The sequence below is a fragment of the Stegodyphus dumicola genome, chromosome 5 (assembly GCF_044657685.1).
Source record: "Stegodyphus dumicola isolate Sdum_Otavi_A_Nest chromosome 5, ASM4465768v1".
Classification (NCBI taxonomy): domain Eukaryota; kingdom Metazoa; phylum Arthropoda; class Arachnida; order Araneae; family Eresidae; genus Stegodyphus; species Stegodyphus dumicola.
Window position 1 is genome coordinate 67,655,259 of NC_140772.1, and position 26,642 is coordinate 67,681,900.

Consider the following 26,642-nt stretch of genomic DNA (forward strand, 5'->3'; position numbering starts at 1 on the left):
ATGTCGGCAAGGAAGATGATGGCGACTGTTTTTTGGGACAGAAAAGGTGTAATTTTGGTGGACTTCCTGGAAAGAGGCACTACAATAAACTCTCAAAGGTATTGCCAAACTCTCCAAAAACTCAGAAGAGCAATTCAAAACAAGCTCAGAGGAATGTTGAGCTCTAAGATCTTGTTGATTCACGACAACGCCCGGCCCCACACGGCAAATGTCACTCGTAAAGTTCTTGAATCTTTTAAGTGGGAGTTGTTTCCTCATCCGCCGTACAGTCCCGACCTGGCACCGAGCGACTTCCACCTATTCCCAGCAATGAAGAAGTGGCTGGCTATGCAGCGTTTTGATGACGACGCACAGCTGCAAGAAGAGGTAACGAAGTGGTTGAAGGCGCAGGCGGCCGAATTTTTCGACGAAGGAATTTCCAAGCTCGTACATCGCTACGATAAATGCCTTAATTTGTATGGTGACTATGTAGAAAAGTAGTATTTGAGTGTGGCTTTCATCTGTATATAATAAAATTTGTTTCCTATACTTTGTTTATTTTTTTATTCCAAAACGTAATCTACTTTCTGGATAGCCCTCGTATATTTAATCGAATAATAAATTATTCGATTAAATTATTATCTAATAATAAAGTTATTAGATTAAGTTATATTTAAAATCACCAAAGAAATAAATTTTAATATATTTCTTTTATTATTTATCACTTTGATCATTAATTATTTTAATGATTAACAATTTTATTAATTATTTTATTTATTTATTTCTTCTTGTTCCTCTTTCCTGAGGGTCTACGGTAGGGCTTCGGCTCTCCTAATCTTAGAAATTAAGCCCTGTGTGAAACGTTAGAACAGCAGTTTTCAACCTTTTGTCTAACGCGTACCATCTAAACAAAAATTGATTGGATTGGATTATTTAATTATGACAAAGCACACGAGGGCTATCTGCCTAAAGGTAGGGATGCCTTTGTGGACAACCACAAGAGTTAAATTACTACAAACACACCTACAGATTTATTGATGACCTTATTACAATTAATAATTTTAGTAAAATTGAAAACTCCGACATTTATCCGAATTGTCTTAAACTTAATAAAACTAATAATTCACAAAATAGCATAGACTTTCTAGATCTTCAAATCATTAACTACAAAAAATTTTACTTTTTGACAAAACAAGAAACTTCAATTTCAATACTAACAAATTAATAAATTGGAACTCTAACATATCCAAAAAAGTAATTAACAATACTATAATTTATCAAATACAACGAATTAAAACTATATGCACAGATACAATAGATTTACAACGCGAAATTTTGATCCTTATCAAAATTCTCAAAAATAATCTAATTCCCTTTCAATTTATCAACCATTGCCTTAAAAGAGCAGGCGTTAAATACTCACTCTAAATCATTTAACTGATAGGGATATGATAATTTATTCCTAAACCTGAGAAGGCGGTATAAGTTGGATGACTGTCAGTTGAAAGATTTGTATATAGTGTAATTACTCAATTGTATATATTGTAAAAAGCTAATTGTCTTCAGACATATACTGTTACTAAAAAAATGGGCCTTTTTCCTGCCTTTAGACTGTCTACTAGCTCTTGGATAGCGAAAATGCCTTTTTCCTTTCTTAAATTCTTAATCATTGCGACACGACAATTAGCCAGAAATTAATTAATTTCCATTCACTAGTATTTTTAAAAAAATCTTAACAGACGGTCTCTCTCAGATAAGAACTCCACAAAATACATCCCTCAAGAATTCCAAGTCCCACCCACTACCATAAATTTCTTCACCCAAGTCTTGCCGACTGATATAATTCAAAGCCTCTACTGCCGCTAAGAATTTTCGGACACCCTACACTTCTGAGTCAGACACGAAGAGAACACACTGCCAACTCCCCCACTAGAAAGAATGTAAGTTACTTAATACCTTTCTGGCCTTTATATCTTCATGTACATTCACTGATCTTATTTATATTATTTTCTATTTTATTTTTATATTATTTTTATATTATTTTTATGTTCTCTTTGATTTGTTTTTGTAAAGTTTGCATTATTTATCTTTTTTATAATCTTCTATGTTTATTTCAACTTTACTTTGATTTCGATTTCATAATGACAATTTCCAATGTTTAAATTCTACAAATAATATAGTACAAAATACATAAAGATGATAGTGTCGGGGACGATTACTCGAGTTTTACAAGATTTCTCTACAGTAATTGATTTTTACTCCAAATTGAATTGACTAAAATGCTTCATGAGAATCAGTTTTTTGAGTAACAACTTGCCGGTTTGGCTTTAATTTATAACTCGAGTAAAGACGAAACACTTTCATATTTACGTATTTCTATCAATTATTGATCATTGAACGGGAGTTGGTTTGTTCCCCTTGAAAAGTCAACTAATTTCCGATCAATGACAATAATTACATGTTTTAATTTTTACTTTTACAATTGTAATATTATTCTTCGTGATGATTTAACTCCAGTCCCCGTTAAAACATTATTAACATTTTGCTTTCAAATTACTTCAAAACATCTTTCAAAATATAACTTACCAGTATGGATGCACACTTTTAAAATAATTCTACTTTAATTAAACTTAGGAGATAATATAATCAATTAATCAATACGGTTTAGGAAATAAATTATATAAATATATATATATATATATATTTATACATGTTAAAGTGACCGATTGCCACGAAAAAGCGAGGAGTACAACTATATGTTATAGCACTCCCATATACTAAAACATTCTACGACTACTCATTCTCGAGTTATTCGAGATACGCACATCTTGAAACGAAAAAACTTACAAATACCGAAAAATATCTTTGCTGAATTCATTTTACAATCCGTTATTGGAAAAAAAAAGCTCCATATTTATTCTGTCAAGATACTATGCCAAAAAAAGAAATCATTTCAATTGATTTATTGTGGTTTAAATTGGGTGACAATTACAGAGTTTTCTTGAAACCTGGTGCCCTAAATTTTTTGCAATTACAGTTCTTACTTTAATTTGTAGAAGGAATTAGAAGGTGACAGTTTTGTATCTTCCATTCTACAGGGCCGATTAACGAAATTTAGCTTGCATTTTTCATACCGGAAAAGCGCTTCTTTCGCAAACTTGTATAAGAGTTTTAAAACAATATTAAAAATTATCCAAATTGAAATAAGAATTTATAATTGAACAAACTCGAAAAATAAAAATGCGAAAGGGAAAATATACAAATTGTAAACATATAACAATAAATCTCCTTTTAAAGAGGTCGCTTACCTAAAGAAAATTTTCTGAGTTACATGAAATTCGAATTCAAATTACAAGAATTTGTTAACTAAATTGTTCTTTATTTAAAATCATTCTCTGGGATCTGGATATACTTATGGATTACGAGGAAATGGAAACCCTTAGGGCGGAGTCTTAAGTCTCAAAGTTTTGCCTCAAATGCCAATATTTTATGATTCATGCAGTTTTTCAAGAATAAAGCTTTGAATATTATAATAAATCATAAATGAATAATAATAAACAAAAGTCTTTAATACAAATGAGATGACAAGACGAATGATTAAAATTTTATTGGAGAGCCAAAAGTGTTAATTTTACATTTAATTTTTAATAAAAGTCTAAACTTTATAACTAGTTCGAAATTTTTTTGAAATGGTAATAATAAATGAAATTGTAATAAAAAATATAATCAAAAATTTAGAAATAAGTAAATCAAATACAAAATTAAGATAATAATAGTAATAATATTAATAATAATAAAATTAATGCTAAGCAAAATAAAATATTAAGGAGAAAGAAATATAAAATTTAAAAAGTAACAATAAGAAAACACAAAAAACATAAAAGTAAATATTAATAAACAAATAAGTAAAAATAAAATAGCATTTAAAAAGAATATGATATAAACATAGTAAAAAATGCAGTAATTGCAAAAATATAATAAAAATAATTCTTAAGCTTTAATTAAAAGCCTTAATTTTGGCAAAATGCACAGTTTAGTCATAATTAAGCCACTTCCTTGGCTCCCCAATTAGTATCTTTTTTATTAAATAAATATAGGTTCTGCTTATGAGCTCAGTTTTTCAGTCAGTCAAGGAGATCATCACATGACCAGTCCCTGGTCAGTCAATGTCCAAATTTATACAATCAATGAGATCGTCTCTTATTTAGTCAATGTCCTATATTTATTCAGTCACTTCAGTCACTGGTCAATTAGTGTGATCGTCAGTTAGTCAGTCTCTCGTCAGTCAATGTACAATTTTTAGTCAGTCAATTAGATTGGTGTCATTTCGAACAAATGTATCACGAACATAAATTGAAATTATGTAAACTTAGATTTTGATATGATGCTTTAAACTGTTATGTTTATTTTTGATTTTTTTAAAGCGAAAATATTTCAGTAAAGCTTTTCTTAATTTTGAAATTGTGAAACGCTTGCTGCGCTGTGATGAAGGATGTTGAGTATTCTCGTCATCAACGTAGATAACAGCGACGGTATCAACGACGATATCAATAAGGCGTTCTTGAAATTCTTGAATTGGTTTCACTTCTAATCTGTCTACTTGATCCATTTTGCTATTTATTTCTGGTTCATTATTTGTGTTGATGAGATTGCCGAAATTGATGTCCCCTTGTGCTCCAAGATCGGTATGCGATACAATGCATTCAGCATCCAATGATTTAATAGAGGCATTCAAAGTGGGGTTTTCCTGGTTGAAGATGGTTATTCTGCTATTCATGCCTGTTTGATTACCTGAGTTATCAGGTTTTGGGTAATCAAAATTCCTTTCTGCTTCTTCATGGAAGTAATTCAATTGATTTCCATCACTTATATGGTAAACTTCAGTGGGATTATTATTGAAATCTTTGGCAAAACGTTCGATGTGGTCAGTGTCACTATCGATATGCAAATTTAGAAGATTATTATCAAAAGCTTCGTTAGGAATTTGGAGAAGATGGGTGTCATTGTCTATATCCACATCAAAGGAATCGTCATTATGTTCATGAATATCAGCACATGAATCAAAGAAATCTAAATTATGTACCTTCGTTCCGGCACTATAGTTGTGTTCATTAAGGTTAATGGTATTTTCATCGTTACTTTTTCGAGTTTTCTCTTCTCTTCGAGGAAACAAAATGAAGGCAATCGCAAAACAAATAAGTATGCCCAATAGGCTGTCGATAAACGGTGTTGGTATAAAAACGTAACATAATACTGTCAACAAAAAGAAGCCCATTTCTAAAAATGGCCCGAATTCGTTTTCAGCAGTAAAAATAACAAATTTAAGCAAATGTGATCCACACGTAAAATTTTAGCACCACTAGATTTGATATCTCTAATGATTATGGTTTATTAGCATTGTTAAAAAAGTATTCATTAACTTTGTTGTAATTCAACAAAAGCCTAAAACAATTATTAGTAACTTGATTGTTACAAATGTTATTAAAAGGATTCTTTGAATATGTAGCAATGAAAGATGTTCTGATATATAACTCTACTCATAATATAAAGGAAGTTTCTGTGTGTGTTTCTTTCGTTCATGCTGCGTGTTAGCTAATAGACTCAGGGCTACGAATTTGGTACATAGGTACATGTACACAAAAGCCAGTATACCTCGAACAGAGTTTTAAGCTCAACAATATGCTTCCATAAGAAACCATACTATCAGACGTCATTCTGACATCATATCAGGCGACGACATTTCATACGACCATCATAACAGACATTGTGAACATTGAAAACCGAGTGAATAGAACATATCGTTTCAGTTCTCTACATTCCTCAATAACAAGATATAATAAGTTGAGACAACGTAGGGTTTTCAGAGCGCTTACCTTACTAAGGGATTCAGGGAATGGAATTAAGGTAGCTCGTGCAATGGTCACTTTCTCATCCAACAGATTATGACTAGAGAGCGGAAACGAGAAAGTGACTTATATTTCATCTTCGGTGAACCAATAGAGCTAAATTATGCGTCTGCTTAATCAAAGAATCTCTAACTAGAAGAAGTAAAGGTTCACCGGGGTAAATGTGGCTCCGTCAGACCGAAGAGACACATTATGTATATCCTTGAAGCTTACTTTAAAGGGGCAAACCATTCCAAAGCTATCCACCCTCCGTACCTCACTGCGCATGTGCGAAATAACATCAGGAGGCAACAAAGCAGCATCAAAGAATGCGGCATGCCGTCGGCCATGTTAGCAATCTTTTACCACGTTGTTCGAAAACGTTCTTTGTTGTTTTAGTCAGAGGTACTTGGTTTCAGCTATGTGAAATTCTTTTAAAGACTTTTTAAATGTAATGCTGTAAGTGAAATGGTTTTGGCTATTGGGTGAAAACTTTGCTCTTGGTTTTCACAATGGTCATTCCAAATAATTGTCTAAACGTTTTCATGGTAATTTGTTTTTAAAGTTGTTGTCGGATAATTATAATGTATTTCAGTGTTTTCAATTTATTTAGGGGTGCCTTTAATTGTCTTTAAATGTGTTTTTCTGTTTCAGTTAGTTATTGCAAATTTTGCTTTTAAAATTTCACTGTAAAGTTTTAACTATGGATCCATAAAAATTTATTACGTTTTGTATGGCATGTGTTTTCCCCCCTTTTTAAGTTTACAGAAGAAAAGAATTAAGAAATTTATTTCATTTAAATTTTGTCTTCGTACGGCTCGCTGTTTAAATTGAAAGTAAAAATTGGACAGGAATTCTATAATTCGCCCCAAAATTCCAACTAACATCCTTTTGCTCAGAAAACTCCAGAAATGTATGAAAATAAAACATTTTGAGTTATTTCAAAGTAAAAAATTTACTATCTCCTCGAAGTGCGCTGTTTAAATTTCACCCTGCGCTGGTGTTTCACTGCATAGCCGTGGCTCTTCGGTACAGCGGCGCAGAGGCGAAACAGGTTTACATTGCGTCTATGGAAGCTTTCATTCTTCTCCTTAGAGATTCTTTGGCTTAATGCTGTTGGCTGAACATCCTTCTAAAACTTATACACATGCCTGAAAAAATTCATGACACTTAGAATGGAAATCTTTTATCTTCACTACTTATTGGGTCACAATCACAGAGTTAAGGAAAGTGGGAGTTTAATTAAACTATTCTTTTGTCTTTTCTCTAAAATCAGTGCATTGTTTTCAGAATATTATATTCGATCTAAAGGTCTCACATCGCTTTTCCTCCTACTCAAATCTTTCGATTTTTATTTATACATAAAATCATAAACACTTTCGCTCACCACTTACGTGACAAGAACGTATATTTAAATTAGGTACATGCACCCGATAAAATATATGATGTGGCCACCACATGACTTCTTTGTAAGGACTATTAAAACACCTGCATTAATAACTGTAAAATATATAAAAATATAAAACGTTTATTACAGTTAAAAACAATTTTTACAATTAAAATTAGAGTTTCTGCATCCAAACAAGCAAATCAGCCAACAGGCAAACTGACCAAAATTTTGGTATACAGTATTGAAGGTTAATGCTTAGTCTCCCTATGCAAACGGACATGGAAGTTAGCGCACCAAATGACTTAAATCACTAACTCTACTAGCTCTTTCAAATGCAAATAAATGGTGGCCTCGTTGCGCCTACCATCACTTTTACATTGCTTATAAATCGATAGCTATCCCATGCAATAAAGTTGTAAAATACGTAACCGCAACATAAGAACAACATAATTATACCCCTTTAAAAGGCAAAAATGCAAAATTTACTAATAGATAAGAACACAAATACAGAGCTGAACGAGCCGGTTTGGCTTTAACTTATAACTCGAGTAAAGACGAAACACTTTCGTATTTACGTATTTTTATCAATTATTGTTCATTGAACGGGAGTTGGTTTTGATGTACGTGTGAGTAACACGTGCATACGAAAATATCCCTAACATTAACTAGGAAAGCCGAAATCTTAGTTAAGATAGACATGTTACAATTAATAATCAAATTTAATAAGGAAAAGTAACAGTTGCCGGGTACATTATAACGGCTTAAGAAATTCAGAGCACAGTACAGATGCGAGTACACAAGTTCACATATCTCGGCGAAACAGAGACGCACACATTTGTTGAAGTAGTTCCCCTTGACTGCCGGGGAAAATTCTTCTCTCCCCGTCAGCCTGTATGTTTGCCAAACGGGTTTACTGTTTCACCAATTGGCGCTTTTCTGTACAGTTTTTAAGTCCGTATCGCCTGTTTGGCGCTGCCGCTGCATACTCCCTCCGCAGTGTCAACGAAATGTGACATACCGATGCGGGGGTCGGATTAATCGTCCAGAACGGGTGATACAAATGTCCGAAGTTTTTTTCACACTCTTGGAAGCAACTTGAAAAGAGTCCATGGTTACAAAAGCGGGTGTCAGTCTATCTATGGAGATCGTTTGCTTAGTCCATTTTATTTCGAGATCAAACGTTTTATCTCGTCTTTCTAGCACATTAAATGGTCCATCATAAGGAGTTTGAAGTGGTTTTCTAACTCCGTCGTGTAGAACAAACACATATGTGGACTTGTGAAGGCGTGGATGAATGAAACATGTTCGCTGACCGTGGCTAGAAGTCGTGGTCGGGCGGACACTGGCAAAGTGAGATTTTAAATCCTCCACAAACTGTTTGGGGAACGCATCCGGAGGTGTCGGATTGAAAAATTCTCCTGGGAGACGGATAGTCTTTCCATACACCAGTTCAGAAGTGGTTGCTCCTATGTCCTCTTTGAGAGCGGCGCGGAAACCCATCAGCAGCGTTGGAAGGGCAGCCACCCAGTCACTGGTATCGTGCGCTTTTAAGGCAGCTTTCAAAGGACGGTGGAATTCCTCGATCAGTCCGTTTGCCTGTGGGTGGTACGGAGACATCCTGATCCTCTTGATTCCCAATAATTGGGAAAGGGCTCGAAATAAGCCGCTTTCAAACTGTCGCCCTTGGTCGGTAGTAATAACAGTCGGACAACCAAATCGAGTAATCCAGTGGTCATAGAAAGCCTGTGCTACTGTGCGTGCTGTTATGTCTGGTATGGGTACTGCTTCGGGCCATCTAGTAAATCTATATATCATAGTTAGACAGTAATAATTATTTTGAGAAGGAGGTAGGGGACCAACAAGGTCAAGGTGGACGTGATCAAACCTCTGTGATTGGTCTGGAAACTTCATTAACGGGGTTCTAGTATGTCTGCTTAATTTTGCTTTCTGGCACGGAATGCACTGCCGTGCCCATTTCGCGCAATCTTTGCGGATGGAAGACCAAACAAACCGTGAACATACTAACTTTGTTGATGCGCGAATGCCGGGGTGAGACAAATTGTGCAAGGTGGCAAAAACTTTCTCACGGAATGCCGGAGGAATGTAAGGACGGGCGTTACCTGTTGACACATCGCAATATATCGAAAAGCTACAATTCGGTAAGGTAACTTTTTTGAGATGTAGAACTTTTGACTCTTTAAGCAATGTTTGTAATTCTGTGTCGATTTCTTGCATTTTAGCGATTTCCTCATAGTCGATAGGGTTAGGCATGCTTATTGCTTCTATACGCGAAAGTACGTCGGCAGCGATATTCTCCGAACCTTTTATATGGCGAATTTCAGTGGTGAATTGTGAGATAAAGTCTAACTGCCTAGCCGGACGAGGTGAACACTTATCCAAACGCTGTCGGAATGCATACGTGAGCGGTTTGTGATCGGTGATTAAAGAAAAGTTCCGTGCTTCCAACATATGCTTAAAATGCCTAATAGCAGCATAAGCTGCCAATAGCTCTCGATCATACGCACTATAGTTCCTTTCCGCCTGCGAAAGCTTTCGTGAGAAAAATGCGAGAGGCTGTAAATTTCTATCAACTATTTGTGATAGCGTTCCACCGATCGCGAAGTCTGACGCATCAACCTGTGAAACCAACTGGGCATCTTTCTTCGGGTGTGCCAAAAGAACAGCATTACCGATTAGCTGTTTGCACTTTTGAAATTCACTCCGCGCTTCCTCAGACAAATTCAGGATTGTCTTATCATTTTTCTTAGCCCCTTTTAAATACGAAGTTAAATGTATTTGATTCTGGGCTACGTTGGGTAAAAATCGACGGTAAAAATTTAAAAATCCTAAAAATCTCTGCAAATCTTTTACCGTTTTAGGAAGTGGGTAGTTAAGTATCGGTTCCACTTTGTTCGTCAGAGGCTTGGTACCATCTTTATTGATTATATGGCCTAAAAAGATATTTCCGGAACGCCGAAAACACATTTCGAAGCGTTAATTGTCAATCCATATGAAGTTAATCTTTCAAAAACAGTACGTAGGTGAGATTTATGCTCATCTTCCGTATGACTAAATATCAAAATATCATCTAAGTAGACGTAGGCGAATTTTAGATCTCCAAGAATTTCGTTCATAAACCTTTGAAAGGTTTGAGCTGCTCCGCACAGCCCGAAATTTAAAAACGGAAATTCGAAAGACCAAATGGGGTGCAAACTGCAGTTTTCGGTATATGATCTGGATGGACTGGTATATGATGATATGCCCGAACGATATCAATTTTTGAAAAAATTGTCTTTCCGCTAAGCGTATTATTAAAGTCTTGTAAATGCGGGATAGGGTATCTGTCGGGTTCGGTGCACGCGTTTAGTTTTCGGTAGTCTCCTACTGGCCGTATGTCGCCCGAACTTTTAGAAACTACATGAAGAGGTGATGACCATGCTGATTTTGATGGTCTACAAATACCTTGATCTATCATAAATTGAAATTCTTTTTTTACTGCTTCGTATAACTTAGGGCTTAACCTACGCGGTTTACTGTGCACAGGAGGACCGTATGTTTCGATGTAATGAACCGTACTATGTTTTACTCTACACGAATCGGATTTTAACTTCAGTACTTTAGGAAAGTCTTTCAAGATTCTGTGATATGGTGAATCACCAGATATTAACTTTACCGAAAAATAATTTTTAGAATCGGAAAGAGAACCAATACGAGTTAATTTCGTAGTATTATCGATAAGCCTACCTCGTTTTAAATCGATTAAAAGATCAAAATGCCTTAAAAAGTCGGCTCCTATTATAGGCACTGGTACATCGGTGATTAAAAACTTCCAAGAAAAGTTTCGTCTAAGTCCTAAACTCACAGTTAACAATTTTGTTCCATACGTAGAAATTCTGGAATTATTCGCGGCAAATAATTGAAGCGAATCAGGATGCATTTTCCTAAACTTAGAAGTCGGTGTCACATATGAAACATCCGAGCCCGAATCAATCAAAAAGTTTAAATTTAATCTGTTATCGTAAACATGTAAACGACATGAATGCGCGACTGCCGATGAATTTCGATCGATAGCCGCTACTACTAGTTTTCCTGGGCCGTAGTGTTCTGAGAAAAGGAACAAGGTGCTCGACATTTTCGTGCATTACTACCGAATCGCGAATGAAAATAACAATAATTGTTCACACGCTCTCGGGAATGCCCACGCGAAAAACTACGTGCTTTGTTATGTTGATCCCGGGGGAAATTATTCCTCGTGTTTCCGCGGGAGAGTCGCTCGACTTGTTTACTTAGGGCAGAGATTTCACTCCTTAAGGCCTTAAGCTCCTCGAGGGGGGCACCAGAATCGTTAGGGTTTCTGGGGGAACTGGCCGAAGCTGCCTGGACCGCGAACACGCTGTTGTTCGTTGGCGTGCGCACTTCAGCTATCTTATCAGCCATTTTTGCTAAATTGTCTAAGGATTCCAAACTTATTGATAAAATGGCATGCACCTCGGAAGGTAACCTTTGCAGCCATAATGATTTTAAAAATTCGTCAGTTATACAGTTTCCACCTAATTCTCTCATTTTTCTCAATAAGTGAGATGGTTTGTCGTCCCCTAAATGCAATTCAGAAATAAGTCTGCGTATTTGCTCGCTTTCCGAATCTGAGAATTCTCCTATTAACCTAGCTTTAAGGGCATCATATTTAGCCGTCGCTGGGGGATTAAATAAAATATCTGATACTGCGGAAAGAGTTTCAGGGTCTATCGAAGAAACCACGTGGTTGTATTTTGTACTATCGCTACTAATCTTCGCTAAAGCAAAGTTACTTTCAACTTGAATAAACCAAAGTTTAACATTATTTTTCCATAAAGGGGGAATTTTAACTGCCACGTGTGAGATTTGTGGCTCCTGAACCGCCATATTCGATTCCTCGTTGGTTTGGCCTTCCGATCCTGGCATGGTTGCCAATTATAAATATATCGTAAATCGTAAACTTAATGTTTTGCACTATACCTTATCAAAACAGTATCAATTTAGAATAAAATAACGAAGACATTCAATATCTCAATAAAAGTGTGAGCACAAATATTACTCAAAGATCAATTTTAAACAATCAATAATTAAATTAAAACTATAATTTTAGAGCAAAACATATCACAAAAACATAATTAAGACCAATCACAGATAATTAAAAAAATTTGACCACATACCTGTAAATCCTCCTTAAGTGTGATAAACCACGTGTAATCCGTACGATAAAATGAGGAGGAAATGAATAGGGTGGAGCCTTTATCAGTCATAAGGAAGAGCATTGGCATCAAAATAAGGCATATTTTTAGTTTTTTAACAAAGATTGAGACAGATAGTCATTAGGGATCGAAACAGAAGGAGCGAGGGACAGGGTCACCAATGATGTACGTGTGAGTAACACGTGCATACGAAAATATCCCTAACATTAACTAGGAAAGCCGAAATCTTAGTTAAGATAGACATGTTACAATTAATAATCAAATTTAATAAGGAAAAGTAACAGTTGCCGGGTACATTATAACGGCTTAAGAAATTCAGAGCACAGTACAGATGCGAGTACACAAGTTCACATATCTCGGCGAAACAGAGACGCACACATTTGTTGAAGTAGTTCCCCTTGACTGCCGCGGAAAATTCTTCTCTCCCCGTCAGCCTGTAGGTTTGCCAAACGGGTTTACTGTTTCGCCAATTGGCGCTTTTCTGTACAGTTTTTATGATTACATGTTTTAATTTTTCCTTTTACAATTGAAATTTTATTCTTCATGATGATTTAACTCCAGCCCCCGTTAAAAAATTATTAACATTTTACTTTCAACTTACTTCAAAACATCTTTCAAAATATAACTTACCAGTATGGATTCACACTTTTAAAATAATTCTACTTTAATTAAACTTAGGAGATAATATAATCAATTAATCAATACTGTTTAGGAAATAAATTATTATTAACTAACTTTGCAACAATTGCGCAAGTAGTAATAACTTGTATTCACACTAAATGGATTTAAGATCATACAACATTTGATATGCTAAATAGCAGCTATTAGCGCTATTTATCTCTTACCTAATGTACCCACTTTATATATTATCTCCATTCTTTTTTACGTTTTAAACTTCTTATACAAAAAATTTACTGTATTGAAGGTTAGCAGCCTGCTTACTTTTATATCTTGCTAGTTTAACTCATATTAAAATCATTAAATGTCATTCCACTAGATGACAAACTTGAAAATTTAACGCCATGCCTGCTACAGGTAAACCCAAAAAAACAATTTCTATGAAAAACATTTAACTGTATTTACATGATTACATGCGGTACTTTACATATTAAATATATAGGACAGACTAAAAACAATCTTAACTTTCGGATCAATAACCATAGAGCTCAAATCAAAAAATTCAACGCACAAAAAAAAAAAAAAAAAAAAGCATTAAAATAAGTACGCCATCACAACTGAATACAGCAGAATTAGAAAACTTTAAACACCATGACTTCAACTCTATTCAACTTCAGATACTACATATAATACCCAATCACAAAACACGAATTTTTCAGGAATCTCTCTATATACTAAAACAACGTTCACTTTATCCATATTGACTTAACACTTATATACATAGTCATAGAGATACTTCTAAGAAGTCTATTTTCATCCAATTTAAGATCTACAGCAACAAAACGCAGAGAGGAAAAAGAGGAAGCAAAATAAAAAATAATGCGAGATTTTTATCCACTTTGGATACACTTGCATTGAAAAAACAATTGAAATGTTTTTTTGACTCACACTACTTTCCCAAGAAACTTCTCAACTGGTTACACTCCTGTACTAATAAATTCCTTATCAAACTAAAAAAATCATTCAAGAAAGCTACGACGACATACAAATCATCAAAGACATGATTCTTGATTTTAGTCTTTTCAGACTCTCTAATAGTCTCACTCAACGCAAAATTTATTTTAAAGTCAATTTTCTACATCCGCAGTTTGACAATATTCATTTCTCAAGAATCATCAGAGATTGTAAAGATTACTTCCCCGCAGTTAACACAATACCAATGATTGCATTTAAATATCAAAGGACCTTAAGCAACTTGCTCACTAACCACCATGAAATAGATGAAACTGCAGAATGACATTGTAAGACACCAATTTACAGCAATTACGTAGATTCTCAACACCAGCACATAATTACTGGCAACTTGAATATCATACAAAACCATCAACTAAAAACACTAATGATTTATGGTACAAAATTTAGACCAGTCAGAAACATGACTACAAATTACTGTTACAAGACTTTCGAAAACAACATCAACGAATTTATAGTTAAAGCAAGCTATCAACTGAATTTACCCATAGATACCTTCTTAAAATGGAAAGCTAAAATTTTTCAACGCATATCCACCGAAATCAGTCACCTCAAATTTAAAAGTACACTGAATTGGTCGCAACTTACATCAGATATTAATCAATTAAAACAGCTTTTTACTATTACAAAAATAGATAAATCAACAATAACTTTAGCATTATATGAAAACAATTCTACGCTGAAATTATTCATAAAGAACTTCTCAACGCAACTACTTATCAATTAGCCAACCTTACAGAAACATCTATAATAAACAGGATTAAAACCTTTCATAAGAAACTCAATATTACTTTCAATGCAAACTACAACAGATTTACTAATCTTTATGCGATTCCCAAATTCCATAAAACACCATTAAAATTTAGATTTATAGCTAATGGAACTAATAATTAAAAGAAAAATGTAGAATATTATTTTTCAATTCAACTTAATAAAATCTGTAAATTTATTTTCACTGATTGTAACACTAATCATAACTATTGCTGGATCATTCATAATAACACTCATGTCATTAATACCATTCAAACCATTAACATCCAAAACATTAACTGCTATGATTTTGAAAACTTATATACCTCACTTCCTCTAGAAGAAATCTGTACCAGTCTACTTGATCTACCTAAACTTTTCCCTAATATACTCAATATCATGACTCTTGACAAATGGAAAACCTACCTAAAATGCACACTTTTTCATAACTACATCAAGTTTCAAAATCAACTTTTTAAACAAGTCAGAGGATTGCCAATGGGCTTACATTCCAGCACCTCGATCTGTAATATCTTTTTATTTGTCAAAGAATTTAACTTCCAAAAAAAATCTACAACCACAAGAGTTAAATTACTACAAACACACCTACAGATATATTGATGACCTTATTACAATTAATAATTTTGGTAAAATTGAACACTCCGAGATTTATCCGAATTGTCTTACACTTAATAAAACTAATAATTCACAAAATAGCATAGACTTTCTAGATCTTTAAATCATTAACTACAAAAATATTTACTTTTTGACAAAACAGGAAACTTCAATTTCAATACTAACAAATTAATAAATTGGAACTCTAACATATCCAAAAAAGTAATTAACAATACTATAATTAATCAAATACAACGAATTAAACTATATGCACAGATACAATAGATTTACAACGCGAAATTTTGATCCTTATCAAAATTCTCAAAAATAATCTAATTCCCATTCAATTTATCAACCATTGCCTTAAAAGAGGAGGCGTTAAATACTCACTCTAAATCAGTTAACTGATAGGGATATGATAATTTGTCCCTAAACCTGAGAAGGCGGTATAACTTGGATGACTGTCAGTTGGAAGATTTGTATATAGTGTAATTACTCAATTGCATATATTGTCAAAAGCTAATTGTCTTCAGACATATACTGTTACTATACTGTTACTAAAAAAATGGGCCTATTTCATGCCTTTAGTCTGTCTATCAGCTCTTGGACAGTGAAAATTCCTTTTTCCTTTCTTAAATTCTTAATCATTGTGACACGACAATTAGCCAGAAATTAATTAATTTCCATTCACTAGTAATTTCAAAAAAATCTTAACAGACAGTCTCTCTCAGATAAGAACTCGACAAAATACATCCCTCAAGAATTCCAAGTCCCACCCACTACCATAAATTACTTCACCCAAGTCTTACCGACTGATATTATTCAAAGCCCCTACTGCCGCTAAGAATTTTCGGACACCCTACACTTCTGAGTCAGACACGAAGAGAACACATTGCAAACTACCCCACTAGAAAGAATGTAAGTTACTTAATACCATTTGTGGCCGTATATCTTCATGTACATTCACTGATCTTATTTATATTATTTTCTATATTATTTTTATATTGTCTTTGATTTGTTTTTACAAAGTTTGCATTATTTATCTTAATTTGTAATCTTCTACGTTTATTTCAACATTACTTTGAATTCGATTTCATAATGATAATTTCCAATGTTTAATTTCTACAAATAATATAGTACTCAAATGCATAAACATGAAAGTGTCGGGGACGTTTACTGGAATTAAATAGAATTTCTCTACAGTAATTGATTTTTACTCCAAATTGAATTGACTAAAATGCTTCATAAGAATAAGTCCTTTGAGTATCAGCATTGGTTCATAATTCCTTCTATTCGCGGAAATATTTGGCCTGACTAGAATTGCCGGTTTGGCTTTAACTTATAACTCGAGTAAAGAAGAAACACTTTCGTATTTACGTATTTTTATCAATTATTGTTCATTGAACGGGAGTTGGTTTGTTCCCCTTGAAAAGTCAACTAATTTTCGATCAATGACAATGATTACATGTTTTAATTTTTCCTTTTACAATTGAAATTTTATTCTTCATGATGGTTTAACTCCAGTCCCCATTAAAACATTATTAACATTTTACTTTCAAATTACTTCAAAACATCTTTCAAAATATAATTTACCAGTATGGATTCACACTTTTAAAATAATTCTACTTTAATTAAACTTAGGAGATAATATAATCAATTAATCAATATTGTTTAGGAAATAAATTATGTATATATATATATATATACATACATATATATATATATATATATATATATATATATATGTATATATATATATATATTTATACATGTTAAAGTGACCGATTGCCACGAAAAAGCGAGGAGTACAACTATATGTTATAGCACTCCCATATACTAAAACATTCTACGACTACTCATTCTCGAGTTATTCGAGATACGCACATCTTGAAACGAAAAAACTTACAAATACCGAAAAATATCTTTGCTGAATTCATTTTACAATCCGTTATTGGAAAAAAAAAGCTCCATATTTATTCTGTCAAGATACTATGCCAAAAAAAGAAATCATTTCAATTGATTTATTGTGGTTTAAATTGGGTGACAATTACAGAGTTTTCTTGAAACCTGGTGCCCTAAATTTTTTGCAATTACAGTTCTTACTTTAATTTGTAGAAGGAATTAGAAGGTGACAGTTTTGTATCTTCCAGTCTACAGGGCCGATTAACGAAATTTAGCTTGCATTTTTCATACCGGAAAAGCGCTTCTTTCGCAAACTTGTATAAGAGTTTTAAAACAATATTAAAAATTATCCAAATTGAAATAAGAATTTATAATTGAACAAACTCGAAAAATAAAAATGCGAAAGGGAAAATATACAAATTGTAAACATATAACAATAAATCTCCTTTTAAAGAGGTCGCTTACCTAAAGAAAATTTTCTGAGTTACATGAAATTCGAATTCAAATTACAAGAATTTGTTAACTAAATTGTTCTTTATTTAAAATCATTCTCTGGGATCTGGATATACTTATGGATTACGAGGAAATGGAAACCCTTAGGGCGGAGTCTTAAGTCTCAAAGTTTTGCCTCAAATGCCAATATTTTATGATTCATGCAGTTTTTCAAGAATAAAGCTTTGAATATTATAATAAATCATAAATGAATAATAATAAACAAAAGTCTTTAATACAAATGAGATGACAAGACGAATGATTAAAATTTTATTGGAGAGCCAAAAGTGTTAATTTTACATTTAATTTTTAATAAAAGTCTAAACTTTATAACTAGTTCGAAATTTTTTTGAAATGGTAATAATAAATGAAATTGTAATAAAAAATATAATCAAAAATTTAGAAATAAGTAAATCAAATACAAAATTAAGATAATAATAGTAATAATATTAATAATAATAAAATTAATGCTAAGCAAAATAAAATATTAAGGAGAAAGAAATATAAAATTTAAAAAGTAACAATAAGAAAACACAAAAAACATAAAAGTAAATATTAATAAACAAATAAGTAAAAATAAAATAGCATTTAAAAAGAATATGATATAAACATAGTAAAAAATGCAGTAATTGCAAAAATATAATAAAAATAATTCTTAAGCTTTAATTAAAAGCCTTAATTTTGGCAAAATGCACAGTTTAGTCATAATTAAGCCACTTCCTTGGCTCCCCAATTAGTATCTTTTTTATTAAATAAATATAGGTTCTGCTTATGAGCTCAGTTTTTCAGTCAGTCAAGGAGATCATCACATGACCAGTCCCTGGTCAGTCAATGTCCAAATTTATACAATCAATGAGATCGTCTCTTATTTAGTCAATGTCCTATATTTATTCAGTCACTTCAGTCACTGGTCAATTAGTGTGATCGTCAGTTAGTCAGTCTCTCGTCAGTCAATGTACAATTTTTAGTCAGTCAATTAGATTGGTGTCATTTCGAACAAATGTATCACGAACATAAATTGAAATTATGTAAACTTAGATTTTGATATGATGCTTTAAACTGTTATGTTTATTTTTGATTTTTTTAAAGCGAAAATATTTCAGTAAAGCTTTTCTTAATTTTGAAATTGTGAAACGCTTGCTGCGCTGTGATGAAGGATGTTGAGTATTCTCGTCATCAACGTAGATAACAGCGACGGTATCAACGACGATATCAATAAGGCGTTCTTGAAATTCTTGAATTGGTTTCACTTCTAATCTGTCTACTTGATCCATTTTGCTATTTATTTCTGGTTCATTATTTGTGTTGATGAGATTGCCGAAATTGATGTCCCCTTGTGCTCCAAGATCGGTATGCGATACAATGCATTCAGCATCCAATGATTTAATAGAGGCATTCAAAGTGGGGTTTTCCTGGTTGAAGATGGTTATTCTGCTATTCATGCCTGTTTGATTACCTGAGTTATCAGGTTTTGGGTAATCAAAATTCCTTTCTGCTTCTTCATGGAAGTAATTCAATTGATTTCCATCACTTATATGGTAAACTTCAGTGGGATTATTATTGAAATCTTTGGCAAAACGTTCGATGTGGTCAGTGTCACTATCGATATGCAAATTTAGAAGATTATTATCAAAAGCTTCGTTAGGAATTTGGAGAAGATGGGTGTCATTGTCTATATCCACATCAAAGGAATCGTCATTATGTTCATGAATATCAGCACACGAATCAAAGAAATCTAAATTATGTACCTTCGTTCCGGCACTATAGTTGTGTTCATTAAGGTTAATGGTATTTTCATCGTTACTTTTTCGAGGTTTCTCTTCTCTTCGAGGAAACAAAATGAAGGCAATCGCAAAACAAATAAGTATGCCCAATAGGCTGTCGATAAACGGTGTTGGTATAAAAACGTAACATAATACTGTCAACAAAAAGAAGCCCATTTCTAAAAATGGCCCGAATTCGTTTTCAGCAGTAAAAATAACAAATTTAAGCAAATGTGATCCACACGTAAAATTTTAGCACCACTAGATTTGATATCTCTAATGATTATGGTTTATTAGCATTGTTAAAAAAGTATTCATTAACTTTGTTGTAATTCAACAAAAGCCTAAAACAATTATTAGTAACTTGATTGTTACAAATGTTATTAAAAGGATTCTTTGAATATGTAGCAATGAAAGATGTTCTGATATATAACTCTACTCATAATATAAAGGAAGTTTCTGTGTGTATTTCTTTCGTTCATGCTGCGTGTTAGCTAATAGACTCAGGGCTACGAATTTGGTACATAGGTACATGTACACAAAAGCCAGTATACCTCGAACAGAGTTTTAAGCTCAACAATATGCTTCCATAAGAAACCATACTATCAGACGTCATTCTGACATCATATCAGGCGACGACATTTCATACGACCATCATAACAGACATTGTGAACATTGAAAACCGAGTGAATAGAACATATCGTTTCAGTTCTCTACATTCCTCAATAACAAGATATAATAAGTTGAGACAACGTAGGGTTTTCAGAGCGCTTACCTTACTAAGGGATTCAGGGAATGGAATTAAGGTAGCTCGTGCAATGGTCACTTTCTCATCCAACAGATTATGACTAGAGAGCGGAAACGAGAAAGTGACTTATATTTCATCTTCGGTGAACCAATAGAGCTAAATTATGCGTCTGCTTAATCAAAGAATCTCTAACTAGAAGAAGTAAAGGTTCACCGGGGTAAATGTGGCTCCGTCAGACCGAAGAGACACATTATGTATATCCTTGAAGCTTACTTTAAAGGGGCAAACCATTCCAAAGCTATCCACCCTCCGTACCTCACTGCGCATGTGCGAAATAACATCAGGAGGCAACAAAGCAGCATCAATGAATGCGGCATGCCGTCGGCCATGTTAGCAATCTTTTACCACGTTGTTCGAAAACGTTCTTTGTTGTTGTAGTCAGAGGTACTTGGTTTTAGCTATGTGAAATTCTTTTAAAGACTTTTTAAATGTAATGCTGTAAGTGAAATGGTTTTGGCTATTGGGTGAAAACTTTGCTCTTGGTTTTCACAATGGTCATTCCAAATAATTGTCTAAACGTTTTCATGGTAATTTGTTTTTAAAGTTGTTGTCGGATAATTATAATGTATTTCAGTGTTTTCAATTTATTTAGGGGTGCATTTAATTGTCTTTAATTATGTTTTTCTGTTTCAGTTAGTTATTGCAAATTTTGCTTTTAAAATTTCACTGTAAAATTTTAACTATGGATCCATAAAAATTTATTACGTTTTGTATGGCATGTGTTTTCCCCCCTTTTTAAGTTTACAGAAGAAAAGAATTAAGAAATTTATTTCATTTAAATTTTGTCTTCGTACGGCTCGCTGTTTAAATTGAAAGTAAAAATTGGACAGGATTTCTATAATTCGCCCCAAAATTCCAACTAACATCCTTTTGCTCAGAAAACTCCAGAAATGTATGAAAATAAAACATTTTGAGTTATTTCAAAGTAAAAAATTTACTATCTCCTCGAAGTGCGCTGTTTAAATTTCACCCTGCGCTGGTGTTTCACTGCATAGCCGTGGCTCTTCGGTACAGCGGCGCAGAGGCGAAACAGGTTTACATTGCGTCTATGGAAGCTTTCATTCTTCTCCTTAGAGATTCTTTGGCTTAATGCTGTTGGCTGAACATCCTTCTAAAACTTATACACATGCCTGAAAAAATTCATGACACTTAGAATGGAAATCTTTTATCTTCACTACTTATTGGGTCACAATCACAGAGTTAAGGAAAGTGGGAGTTTAATTAAACTATTCTTTTGTCTTTTCTCTAAAATCAGTGCATTGGTTTCAGAATATTATATTCGATCTAAAGGTCTCACATCGCTTTTCCTCCTACTCAAATCTTTCGATTTTTATTTATACATAAAATCATAAACACTTTCGCTCACCACTTACGTGACATGAACGTATATTTAAATTAGGTACATGCACCCGATAAAATATATGATGTGGCCACCACATGACTTCTTTGTAAGGACTATTAAAACACCTGCATTAATAACTGTAAAATATATAAAAATATAAAACGTTTATTACAGTTAAAAACAATTTTTACAATTAAAATTAGAGTTTCTGCATCCAAACAAGCAAATCAGCCAACAGGCAAACTGACCAAAATTTTGGTATACAGTATTGAAAGTTAATGCTTAGTCTCCCTATGCAAACGGACATGGAAGTTAGCGCACCAAATGACTTAAATCACTAACTCTACTAGCTCTTTCAAATGCAAATAAATGGTGGCCTCGTTGCGCCTACCATCACTTTTACATTGCTCATAAATCGATAGCTATCCCATGCAATAAAGTTGTAAAATACGTAACCGCAACATAAGAACAACATAATTATACCCCTTTAAAAGGCTAAAATGCAAAATTTACTAATAGATAAGAACACAAATACAGAGCTGAACGAGCCGGTTTGGCTTTAACTTATAACTCGAGTAAAGACGAAACACTTTCGTATTTACGTATTTTTATCAATTATTGTTCATTGAACGGGAGTTGGTTTTGATGTACGTGTGAGTAACACGTGCATACGAAAATATCCCTAACATTAACTAGGAAAGCCGAAATCTTCATAAGATAGACATGTTACAATTAATAATCAAATTTAATAAGGAAAAGTAACAGTTGCCGGGTACATTATAACGGCTTAAGAAATTCAGAGCACAGTACAGATGCGAGTACACAAGTTCACATATCTCGGCGAAACAGAGACGCACACATTTGTTGAAGTAGTTCCCCTTGACTGCCGGGGAAAATTCTTCTCTCCCCGTCAGCCTGTATGTTTGCCAAACGGGTTTACTGTTTCGCCAATTGGCGCTTTTCTGTACAGTTTTTAAGTCCGTATCGCCTGTTTGGCGCTGCCGCTGCATACTCCCTCCGCAGTGTCAACGAAATGTGACATACCGATGCGGGGGTCGGATTAATCGTCCAGAACGGGTGATACAAATGTCCGAAGTTTTTTTCACACTCTTGGAAGCAACTTGAAAAGAGTCCATGGTTACAAAAGCGGGTGTCAGTCTATCTATGGAGATCGTTTGCTTAGTCCCTTTTATTTCGAGATCAAACGTTTTATCTCGTCTTTCTAGCACATTAAATGGTCCATCATAAGGAGTTTGAAGTGGTTTTCTAACTCCGTCGTGTCGAACAAACACATATGTGGACTTGTGAGGGCGTGGATGAAGGAAACATGTTCGCTGACCGTGGCTAGAAGTTGTGGTCGGGCGGACAAAGATGAAATAGAAGATAGAGTGTCGGCTGTGGAGCAACGAGTCGAAGGAAGAGTTTCGGCCTTCCAACAAAATTGAAGAAAGAGTTTCTGCCGTCCAAGGACATATTGAACAACAAATCAAAGACAGAATTTCTGCTGTCGTCGCCAAAGAAGTTGACACTTTAAAGAAATTCGTAGCGATGGCAGGGAGCACTTCGGATGGTTTAAAATTTCTACCCATGTCTGCTCGTCCCTCTCTGAAGCTATCGACATATGATGGAAGACCTCCTGGCAGGTGTATAAGACACAATTTTCGATCGTGGCAGATGCAAATGGATGGGATTCCCAAGCTAAGGCCTGTCATGTCGCCACTTCTTTAAGAGCCGACGCAACGGATATCCATTAGACTCTTCCCGAAAACAAAAGGTTACATTTTGAAGCTCTGTCCTGCGTCTTGGAGCTGAGCTTTGGGGAAAACTGTTTAAAAGACTACAGTAGGCTTCAATTAAAATCCCACCAACAGAAAACCACGGAAACACTTCAGGAGCTCGCCACAGATGTTGAAAAGCTGTCCCACCTCGCCTTTTCGGAGTGCCCGACAGAAACAAGGGAAATCCTGCCTCTGGAATACTTCATCGACAGCATCCAGGATCCTGAAATACAGAAAGCTATATGAATTGCGGATGTGAAGGATATAAAAAGGGCTCTGTTGTACGCCATGAAATTCGAGGCAGCCCAGCAAGCAACTCATAGAGACCACTACCCAGTCAGAGCTATGTGAGTCCACGAGCCAGTGGATCAACTGATGGCTCATTTAGATGATTTATCCAGACAAGTCGACGCTTTGATACAGAGTAGCAGTGAGAACAAAGTCGCTCGAAGGTGTTGGAGATGTGGTTCTAAAAGTCACCTATGACGGCATTGCAGAACACCCCAGGGCACGGATAATAAAGCGGATGAGTTGACAAGACCAGTGAATGCCTTGAGAAGAAATGTTGGTGAAAAGAAACCGACCCTAAAGTGCCGGAACTGAGGTGTTGAGGCCACCTACGAAGGAACTGCAAAAAACCCCAGAGCACGGAAAATAAGGCATATGATTTAAACAGACAATTAAATGCCATGGGACGCAAAAGGAGTGACAAGAAACCAAACTGCTGGAACTGCGGAGCAGAAGGCCACGTGCGAAGGAACTGCAGAACACCCCAGAGCACGGAAATTAAGACTATTTCCCAGCAACGATGCAGAAAAAAAATTAATAGCCATATCGAGGAACTTATGTTGCCAGATAATGAAAAACCCTGTTTTAAAGCGCTTGAGATTTCTACAGTGTGTGGCAACAGTAACGGACTGTCCATCAATGGGAATATTAATGGAGTTCCCTGCAATATGGCGATAGATACAGGAGCCAACGTTACCGTCATCCAAAAAGATTTGGCTCAACAACTGGGAAGCAAACTTATCTGGACACCGCCCTGCGTTACCCTCCAGACCGTGTCCGGTGACAAGATCGACATCGACGGAAAAGTAAACATTAACATCATGTTTGGAAGTGCCGCTTACCATCACACGGCATATGTAGCAGAGATCACTGATTCTTAAATGCTCGGATTGGACTTTTTAAGGAAATACAATTTTTCCTTAGACTTGAAAAACAACAAACTGCTTTCAGCATCTGATGACATGACTATCCATCCTCAACAGGGATCCTCGCCTGGAAATGTCGATGCCTTGTCCGAAAGACCCAGCTCAGGAAGCTGCTGAAATCATACTAGGGTCGAAAAAAAAACGCAAGACTACCAGCTATTCTCTATCCCAGATGCTCTTCAGTCGAGACCTTCGTCTGCCTTAAGACCACCTGTTTGATCGCCATACGGATACACCTTCATCGCCTGAGCAGCACATCCAAGATGTCCAGGCCCGTTATGAAGTGATGCACCGTTCCGCACGAAAGCGAGTGAACTTGGCGACGGAGAAAGTGAAGACCAGATGCAACACGAGAGCTACTGGACATACATTCAACAAAGGAGACAAGGTTTGGTTGTGGAATCCGACTTGTCCGAAAGGACTCTGTCCGAAATTACAGTCACCTTGGGATGGTCCTTACGCAGTCCTAAACAAAACGAATGACGTCGTGGTTCGGATCCGTAAGTCATCGAGCTCTAAACCTAAAGTCGTTCATTACGACAGGTTAGCTCATTACTATGGCCATAGTATGTAATGTAAATAATTGTAAATAGTGCAAGACCATGGTCCTTTTTGTTTCTAAATGTGTATTTAGTATTTGATTTGTATTTGACAGCATTTGATTTGTTTTATTTATTGCATTTATTGTTCATGTTGTTTATTATTGTAATGTAATGCTTATTATTGCATTTATGCCACAGTTGTAAGGTTGGCTTCCTGTCCAGGGATTGAACTGCCAGGGACGTGCAGTCCTTGGGAAGGGGGCAGTGTTACGGATTTGGTATTTAAATAGCTTATGTTAGTTGAATGGTAAATTAAATGGTTTTATTTCCCGCGCAGTGCAGCGCGTGACGACTATTAAAAGAAAGCTAAGCCGGAAAATTGAAAATACAAGAGCGTGTGCATGTAACATTTAATAAATATCTCTTTTTGATTTCGAGAAAGTACTAGAAAATTCTCACGCACGATTTTAAAATCTTATAAAAGGAGGAAAACCTCTCAGTTCGTAGTAGTTACTTAGTTTGTTGTTGTTTAGAAAACTGCTCTTGTTGACTGTAGCGAATTCGCGGATTAGCTTTCTTTAGCTGTTTTGAATTAAGTTCTTTTGAACGTTTGAGTAGTTAGAAGATAACTACTGTGAGATATTGTAAAACTGAAAGAATATCTGAGAGAATTTAAGCATTTCGTGATAATAATAAATTTTTTGTTAATTTTTTATTGGACTTGTGCATTCATTTTGTAACGAACCTGTACGCACGCAACAATATCATTGATATTTGAAGTAGTGAGTTGATGTTGGTCAAGAATGCCTTTAATAAGATGAAGAAGTACAACATCTCAGTGAGTTTCAATGAGGTTGTGTAATAGAGCTACAAGAAGGTAGATTTTCTTTCTTTGATATTATAGAAATCTTGGGAGGAATGTATTCACTGTGCATGATTGTTTGTCAAGGGAAGATACTAGGCTCAAGAAGGCCGGGTTCCAGTCAGCTGGCACGGCCCTACTGAGATTGAAGACTGCCGTGTTTGACATATGGCTGTAGCACATCATACTACGAGCAGCCGAAATTCGAGCTGCTGGATACAACGAACTGTTACTAATTGGTTACTTGAAAGACAGCTTCGAGCTAGATGCCCTGTAGTGTGCATGTCATTGACTCCAAACCACTGCTGTTTGCGACATCAGTGGTGTCAAGCTTGTGTTCTTTAGAGGATTAAGTGGAGATCTGTTGTGTTTTCTGATGCCAGTGATGGCTGTGCATTGATTAAAAGGAGTTCAGTTTAGCGCCTGGAACCAACCTGTC

The 26,642-nt window shown here is 34.8% G+C and overlaps 1 long non-coding RNA gene and 1 pseudogene across 4 annotated transcripts in view; one reads left to right on the top strand and one right to left on the bottom strand.

The window, feature by feature from the left end:
• The window catches only part of LOC146997126 (cullin-5-like), a 194,861-nt pseudogene that overhangs the window by 60,747 nt on the left and 107,472 nt on the right, over positions 1 to 26,642 (top strand). The gene's annotated exons all lie outside the window — the stretch shown is intronic.
• The window catches only part of LOC146997127 (uncharacterized), a 165,268-nt gene that overhangs the window by 50,048 nt on the left and 88,578 nt on the right, over positions 1 to 26,642 (bottom strand). The window lies entirely within an intron of this gene.